The sequence below is a fragment of the Meriones unguiculatus genome, chromosome 8 (genome assembly GCF_030254825.1).
Source record: "Meriones unguiculatus strain TT.TT164.6M chromosome 8, Bangor_MerUng_6.1, whole genome shotgun sequence".
NCBI classification, from domain to species: Eukaryota; Metazoa; Chordata; class Mammalia; order Rodentia; family Muridae; genus Meriones; species Meriones unguiculatus.
Genome location: NC_083356.1, coordinates 20,134,308 through 20,143,323, shown reverse-complemented (window position 1 = coordinate 20,143,323; position 9,016 = coordinate 20,134,308). Strand labels below are relative to the sequence as shown.

Here is a 9,016-nt window from a genome sequence, read left to right as displayed (position 1 = left end):
AGACTGAGAAGAGAAAGAGAGAAGGAAGGAAGGAAGGAAGGAAGGAAGGAAGGAAGGAAAAGGAAAGAAAGATCTAGGCACAGTGGCACATGCCTGTAATCCCAGCACTCTGGGTGGGGGGGAGAGGCAGGCAGATCTCTGTGAGTTCCAGGCGAGCCTGGTCTACAAAGTGAGTCCAGGGAAGCCAAGGCTACACAAGAATGAATGGATGGATGGATGGATGGATGGATGGAAGGAAGGAAAAGCAAAGCACAGGCCCAGAATGGCGCAGACAAACACACGCTCTCTACCCCACGAGTAGCATCAACAAGTTTGCTGGCACAACTCCTTGCTCCTAACTCCCCACCTAAACACAGAAGATTAATTGCCAAGGGGAGAATTGGAATTGCTGGAGCAGGAATACATAAATCCAGCTTTTGACTTTCAGAATGAGCTCTTGAGGCCCATAAGGGAAGAAGGCATAAACAAAAACAGCCTGCAGCAGATCCATTTATTCGACAAATATGTATGAAGCCCCCACCCCCACCCCGAGCTGGGAGCAGTTTTAAGGCTGGGACTCAGTCTGTCAGAAGGCGGTGCCTTGGCTAGTTCACCAGAACCAGTTCTGCAGAAGGGAAGAGTAGCATCTAATCAATGGGTATAGAAACAGCAGAGAGGAGCAGGGGGGAACATGGGGGAGAGCAGAGAGGCACAGAGAGGGGCAGAGAGGAGCACAGGGGAGCAGAGAGGGAGCAGAGAAAGGCAGTGGGGAAAGAGAAGGGAGCAGGGCTAGGTTAGATAGCACCTTCAGAACAGGCCTGTTCCCAGAGGAGAAGATGTTTGGACAAAGCTTTGAAGGAGAGGGATGGCCATCTAGACCCAGGTCACAAGTCGGGGGTGGAGGTGATACAGACAAGGACTCCAGTGAAACCGGTGAGCTCTGTTGGGTTCTGGGTAGCTATTACACAAGAGATCTGGCATGTGGCATTGGGTTCCTGAAAAATAGTGAAGAAAATAGAGTTTGGTTGGTTGGTTGGTTTTAATTTTTATTTTATGTGCATTAGTGTGAAGGTGTCAGATCTCTTGGAACTGGAGTTACAGTTGTGAGTTACAGTTGTGGGTCCTGGGAATTAAACCTGGGTCCGTTTGGAAGAGCAGACAGTGCTCTTAATCACTGATCCATCTCTCCAGCCCGTTGTTTTTTAATGAGCCAAGATTTTTATTCACGTGATACCCCTCGATGCCATCCTGGGCCTGAGATTCTTTGCCATAGTCCTTAACTACAGCACAACTGCAGCCAGCCACCCTCCGTGGCTTCCCTCCTCGATCGATTTTACAGAGGCCTACCCCTTCCCCTGGTTGTTTCTTCTCTCTTTTTAAGTATTTAATTATTTATTTTCTGTATATGAATACTCTGCTTTCATGCCAGAAGAGGGTGCCAGATCTCATTATAGATAGTTGTGAGCCACCACGTGGTTGCTGGGAATTGAACTCAGGACCTCTTGGAAGAGCAGCCAGTGGTCTTAACCACTAAGCTATCTCTCCAGGCCCCCGGTTTCTTCTTTAAAAAAATATATATATATAATTTTTTTAATTAATTATTTATTTTTATGTACATTGGTGTTCTACCTACTTGTACATGTGTGTGAGGGTGTCAGAGTTACAGACAGTTGTGAGATGCCACAGTGGGTGCCAGGAATCGAACCCAGATTCTTTGGAAGAGCAGCTGATGCTCTTAACCACTGAGCTATCTCTCCAGCCCCCTCTCCTGGTTGTTGTCATCAGTGTTAATCAGGTTGATTCGGTGCTCAGCACAGAGCACCTCCTCCCTGTTGGATGCACGCACACAAAAACGAGCCTGGCGCTTGTCAAAGGCTTTGGCAGCTTCTGTGCCAGGCCACAGTGGATGAGGGCACCTCTCGTGGAGCAGTATTGACATCCATTACACCTCTAGCCGAAATGCCTTCTTCCTTCATGCGTGAGGCTAAACTTTGAATGCGCCTGAGCCTCCAAGTGACTCGGCCACGGCCAGGGGGAAAAAGCCTAGGGTGAGCTCCGAGTGTTTTCCTAAGCAGCAGGAGGGTGGTGGGGCCATGCATTTGGGGACTGGCAGAATGGAGAGTTGTAGCACCTACCCACAGACCATGTATGATCAGAGCCCTGTGGGCTTGGGGGCACTGCAGGTGAAGTATTCCGAGCACGAGGCTGTGATGGGCTACCTATGGGGTGGCTTTCCAAGCAGAAAAGCGTTCCTAGGGACACTAGTGGGCTTCTCCCACTCCACACTGCCCCAAACCTGCATTTTACCTGCACCCTCCGCTTGCACAGCCCTGTAGACTCTGATCATCCCTTAATCTGCCCCAATCACTCACCCCTCCTAGTCCGCCCTGTGCTCCTGCTGCTGTGTTCTGGCTGCCCAAAGCCAACAATGAAGTCCCAGATCCCTAACCTCTTATCTGCTGACTTGGCTCTCCTCAGGTTCCTTTTGGCCCTTCAGTAGGGACTCCATGGAGCAAAGGCTGGGGTTGGAAGGCTCTGCCATGGCCCTCGTTGCCTCAGTCATCGCCCTCCTCACCTTCAGAGTCTCACACTGTGTTAGCGCACTATCGGCCCTTGGCTGTGATGACTTCCCCGTTTGGAGTCATCCTTTCTCCGTGGGTCACTGGCCCTGCCTCCTGAAGGTGCACTTTTCTGCCTCCATACTCTCAGCATGCAGCCATGGCATGTAAAGTAGTTTTTCTCTCCTGATGTTAATTGTTGTCTCTGTCTGCTAACCTAGGCCTAGTCCTGGAAGCTTCTAACCTCCATATAATCTAACCTACACCTAGATTGTTTTTATCCTCTGAAATTGATTGCTTAAAAAGCTCACCCTTCCTTGTTCTTTCTGAGCTCTGGCTGGCTGATTCAACTCAGCTGTGCTGGTTCAGACTGCGTTCCCAGCTGACTTAGTCAATCTGGCTTTTCTCAGTTTCTGATTGAATTGCTCTGCCTGGCTTCATACTAACTTTGGCAATATGTTCTAATTCTGGCTCTTTCTCATTCTCTGGCTATGAGTTTGATGCCAGCCTGATCCACAAAGCAAGTCCAGGACAGTCACAGCTACACAGAGAAACCCTGTCTTGAAAAACCAAAAATAAATACATAAATAAAAATACGGGTTTATTGTTTATAAGAATACGTTCATAGCACAAGCCAAGGAACTGCTACAATATAAGTTAGTGAGTAGTATCGGCGCCCCGAACGTGGTTGGTTGACATTTATGAATGAGTAGTCCCAAGCTCACTGGCAATGTGGCTTTCTCCATCAGACCTCAAAACCTATATGGGCCTTGTTTTTTTGTTTTTCTTTTCTTTTTTTGCTTTCTGAGACAGGGTTTCTGTGTGTAGCCCTGGCCTGTCCTGGTCTTGCTTTGTAGTCCAGGCTGGCCTTGAACTCATAGAGATGCACTGTCTCTGCCTCCTGAGTGCTGGGATCAAAGGTATGCAGCACCACAACCCAGCTTAATTTCTTTCTCTCTCTCTCAAGACAGGGCTTCTCTCTGTAGCCTTGGCTGTCCTGGACTCACTTTGTAGACCAGGCTGGCCTCAAACTCACAGAGATCCACCTGCCTCTACTTCCCTGAGTGCTGGGATTACAGGCATGCACCACCACTGCCCTGCTCGTTTTTTGTTTTTTAAAGATTTATTTTTATATATGTCTTTGTTGTCTGAGTATTTGTGTGCAAATGTCCACTGAGGCTAGAGGAGGCTGTCAGAACTGCCTCTGCACTGGGGAACCCTGGTAGATGGGCAGAGATGGGTAGAGAGAAGTCACATGAGAAATTGTGCAATCCACACGGCCAGGAGAGAAAAGCCACACAGAAGTGAACTCAAAGAACATTTTATAGCCAGGCAGTGGTAGTACACAACCTTAATCCCAGCACTCAGGAGGCAGAGGCAAAAGGATTTCTGTGAGCTCCAGGCCAGCCTGGTCTACAGGAGAGTTCCAGGACAGCCAGAGCTACACAGAGAAACCCTGTCTTGAAAAACAACAACAAAAAAATTATCTATGGTGACAGAGAACAGGAAGCACTAGACACACATACAAACACACACACACACATGTCTGTGACCCACGGGTGTGGTGTGCAGAAAGCAGAAGGCCACAACGGAAGGAAAGGCTGCCCAGATTCAGTAAATCAGAGGCAAGATGCTAAGGACCAAGTTTTGGCCCTGGGCTATATGAGGGATGGAGGGAGAGGAAGTGAGACAAGGAGGGGGAGGTCAAGGGCAGAGCAGGCCCAAGGCCGGGTAGGATGCCAAAGGCATCGAACCACAGCAGCAGCGGAATGTGAGGAGTTGCCATTGACCAAACGGAGCTGGAGCAGGGGGACTTGAATGGAGATGATGCTTCTTAGGGGCAGAGAGGAGGAGTGGAGAGATAGCTTAGAGATCAAGAGCACCTACTGTTTTGTGGAGGAGTGCAGCCTGGTTCCCACCTCAAGCTCCTCACAACCACCTCCACCTGTGGCTTCAGAGTGATTTCATACCACAGACACCTGCACCCAGGCACACACACCCTCCCCCCACGTACATACATAGGTATCATTTAGGAAAACAGGTAAAAAGAAGAAGGCCGGGCGTGCGAGCGAGCACACACCTTTGAGAGCAGCACCACAGAGGCAGGAGGGTCTCTGTGAACTGAAGACCGGCCTGACAACATAGTGAGCTCTAGGCTAGTTACGTAGCCATGTTTCAATGACTCAACCTAACCAGCATTTTTTTTGGGGGGGCGGGGTAGTTCTCTATGTTGCTTTGGCTGCCTTGGAGCTGGAACTCACAACGTAGACCAGGCTGGTCTCAAACTCAGAGATCTGCCTGCTTCTGTCTCCAAGTGCTCCACCACTGCCCAGTTTATTTTATGATTATTCTTATTAAGTTTTTGTTTTGGTTTAGTTTGGTGGTGTTGTTTGTTTGTTTGGTTTGGTTTTTCGAGGCTTTCTCTGTGTAGCTTGGCTATCCTGGACTTGTTTTGTAGACCAGGCTGTCCTGGAACTCACAGAGATCTACCTGCCTCTACCTCCCGAGTGCTGGGATTTGAGGCATGAACCGCCATGCCCTGCTCTTATTATTAGTTTTTAAAATGTGAGTGTATGGGTCACGTAGGCTGGGTGACCCGGGGACAACAGGCATGGGGCTAGAGTGAGGTCAGAGACTTGTCTAAACCCGAGCTGGAATGGTGTGCGGACGCAGCAGAACTCAGAAGCATATACTTTGCTTTCGGGGATGGCATGTACACACCCGAGCACACGTGTATATGCCAGAAGACAACATTCAGGAGCTGTTTCTCTCCTTTCACCATGTACATGTGAAGGTCAGGCGTGGTGGCAAGCTCCTTTACCCACTGAGCTGCCCTGCTAGCCCAGCTGTTTCTCTCACACCATCTAATCTCAGCTCAGCTCTTTGTTACCTTATATTAACCCCTACTATCAGCTTAGAAAAGAGTTTGTTGGGTTTCAGACCCAGGACACGTGGCTGAGGTGCCTATTTAACATACCAAAACAGATGCGGCCTCCTGAATCTCCCAGCATCCCTCAGTCCCTTCCCTGTTTTCCGGCATGGCTGGAGTATTCCCTCCTCCACCCTGAACCTTCCAAACTCAGGGCCTAATCCAGACATTTTGGTTCTCTCTCTCTCAGCCTTTCTTCTCTCTCTCTGTGCCCATGCTTTCTCTCTCTGCACCCCCACCCCCAACCCCACTTTTCTGTCTCCCCTGCAGGGGAGACACTTCCCTGACCTCCTCCTGTAAGCGAGGGGAACCCACCCTAGAGCTGCCCCAGCAAACCTGCCTTCTATACTTTTAATTTGGCTTGAACTGGCTAGTTCAGTGAAAGGTCTGTTCTTTTTGTCCCGCATTGCTGATAGCTGTTACTCTAAAAGTTCTGTGAGCTTCCCATGACGCCTGTTAACTTGGAAGGGTGATTCCAGATGGAGGAGGTGTGGCTATGGAGGAGGAACGTGGCTTGACTGTTGCTTCATTCTGCCATCAATCGATTTTTTTTTTCTTTCTTCTTCCTCGATACGTGTGTATTTTAGACAGTGGCCTCAAACTCACTGTAACTGAGAAGGACCTTGAATTTCTGTTCCTCTTGTCTCTGCCTCCATACTGGAGTTACAGGAGTACACCACGATGGCCAGTTTTATAAGGTGCTGGGGATATAACTCATAGTTTTGTGTGGATAACCAAGTATACCCACAGCTACATACACAGCTCTGTCTGTGTTCTGCTCAGGGTCTCTCTGTGGAGCCCTGGCTGTTCTGGAACGGGCTTGTAAACCAGGCTGGCCTGGAACCCAGAGCTCCTCCTGCCTCTGCAGGGATTCCTGCGGGCTACCGGTCCAGCTTTGACAGGAGCTTTCGGTGTAATAGCCACTCACACTGAGTTTGGCTGAGTTCCTTCCTGAGCACTGAGCCTTCTTCACCCACTTGCGGACTGGGGGAGGGGCTCAGCAGTAGAGAACCTTCTAACAGGGCTGAGGCCCAGGGTTCTAAGGCGACACTTCAAAATGAAGACAAAATAAACTCCCTCCCAGATCTGAGATCCCTGGGACCTGAAGGGTTAAATACATGACCTTGGAGGCCTTTTCCCTCCCAGCCCAGGAAGTACAGGTTCTCAGGTGACAACAACCCCCAGACACAGGTTTTCCTGGGCAGGCAGGGCTGAATTCAGCAGGGACAATCCTTGTTAGACCAGATCACCTGGTTTGGGGTTTGGGAAACCCAGTTGCCCTCAAGTAGCCTGGCATGACAAGTTCCTTTGCCACCCTGTCCTTGCTCCTCTGCTCCTGGCGCTGAAGAGCCTGTCAAGGCCACTGCAGCCCAGCTGATAGATCTGTGAAGAACCTCAGTGGGGGCTGCCGGGAGTGTTGGGAGGCAGGAACATGGATTGCCTTCTTCATAAAGGTCTCCTCACTCACCCCTGTTTGGTTTTGACTGGAACTTGCTATCTAGGCTGACTTCAAATTCACAGTGATCTGCCTCCCGAGATCCTGGGATTAAAGGCTTTTGATTTTTTTTTTTTTCCTTAAGATTTATTTGGGGCTGTAGAGAATGCTCAGTGCTTAAGATTGCTGGCTTCAGGGAGGGGAGATGGGAAGAGAAGGATGTGAGGGGGAGCTGGGGAGGAGGAGGGAGGGGACTGGAATCAGGCTATAAAGTGATTAAATAAGTAAATAAACGGGGGAGTGGAGATTGCTGTCTGTTCTTTCAGAGGACCGGACACCCTTTCCTGTCCCTGTCAGGCACCAAGCACACAGTGTGCAGAAATACACATAAACTAAGATACTTTAAGAAGAAAATTTCAAGATTTGTTTTTATTTTACGCGCACAGCACAGGTATTAACCTGCGTGTTTGTATGTGCAACATGCTTGTGCAGTGCCCGAGGAGGTCAGACACCCTGCAACTGGAGTTATGGATGTTAGTGGGAGCTGCCACGTGGGGCCTGAGAATCAAACTTTATGCCCTCTGCAAACAGCCAGTGCTCTTTAACGGCTGGGTCTTCTCTCTAGCTCCAGGTTTTGATGTTTTGAAACTATGTAACCCAGGGTCGATTTTTAAAATTTCGCTTGGCAGCGGGGGCGCACCCCTTTAATCCAGCACTCAGGAGGCAGAGGTAGACAGATCTCTGTGAGTTTGAGGCCAGCCTGGTCTACAAAAGGGAGTCCAGGAGAGACAGGGCTACCCAGAGAAACCCTGTCTCAAAATAAACAAATAAATAAACAAACATCATTATTAATATGAAATATAAGATTTTATTATGCTCGTTTTTGTGTGCTTAAGTTCATGGGCGTACACCTGTCTGAGCAGAAGCCAGAGGAAGGTGTCAAGTGGCCCTACTTTACCTCTGTCCGTCATATTCCCTTGAGACAAGGCCTCACTGAACCTGAAGCTGGGCTGAGGAACCAAAGGCCTTGGTGACACTCCTGTCTCTGAACCAAGTGCTGGGACTAGAGGTCTGAGCCATCACCGCTGTTCAGCTAGATTTATTTTCAGTTATGCATAAGTGTGTAGAGTAAACCTATGTGTGTATTTGCATGGGTGTGCAGGTGCCCAGTGGAGCCAGAAAAGGGGCTGGTTGTGAGCCATGGTATGGCTGCTGGCAACCACACGTGGGCCCTCTGCAGAAGCTCTTAACCACTGAGCCATCGCTCCTGCCCTTAAAAACGGTCTTTTTAACTATCTTCGTGGCCAGGTCAGTGGAGCACACCTTTCGGCACTCACAAGGTGAAGGCCAGCAGATCTTAGGTTTATATAGTAAGTTTTAGGATAGCCAGAGTCCCTGTCCTAAACAAAGCCATCCTTCCCCACCACCACCACACACACAAAACTTTACTAGGTTGGGATGCCTTTAATCCCAGTATTCTGTGGGTACAGACAGGAAAGATCAGGAGTTCAAAGTTGTCCTTTGGCAACTGAGCAAGTCTGAGGCCAGCCTGGAAGCTGTGAGAGGTATTTAAAAAAAAAAAAAGCACACCACCAGCCCCGGTGTGGTGGCACACACCTTTAATCCCAGGACTCTGGAGGCAGAGGCAGGAGGATCTCTGTGAGTTCCAGGAGAGCCAAAGGCTACACAGAAAAACCCTGTGTCGAAAAACACACAAGATCTAAGACATATGAGACCCTGTCAAAAAAGCAAAACACAAACAAACACACAGCGGCCAGCTGCCGGAAGGAACTCTGTTGAAAGCCCCAGGGCAGCCTGGAGCAGTGACTGGGCTAGGGGGTGGAGCTGGGGTGAAGGGAGGGAGGGAGGGAGAGGTAGGAGGGAGGGCGAGGAGGGAGGGACGACGGAGCTGAGGAGTCCGAGGAGGACGCCCTTCCGGTTCTACAGACCTAGGGTGGGGCTTGCTAGGTTGCAACCCGGGAGATCACCCTGCTTTAGACCCCTGTTGGTCATGGCTGTTGCTCCAGGCAGAGGCAGCAGCGACCCCCGGCCCAGCCTCTGCCGGTAGCGGCTGCACTTCCCTCTGAAGGCGTGTGCTGGGTGTGACCTGCCCGC

At 49.9% G+C, this 9,016-nt stretch overlaps 1 pseudogene; it reads right to left on the bottom strand.

The window, feature by feature from the left end:
• Nucleotides 1-863: 863 nt before the first annotated feature.
• LOC132655956 (small ribosomal subunit protein eS12-like) lies at nucleotides 864-1,955 on the bottom strand (annotated as a pseudogene).
• Nucleotides 1,956-9,016: the final 7,061 nt, after the last annotated feature.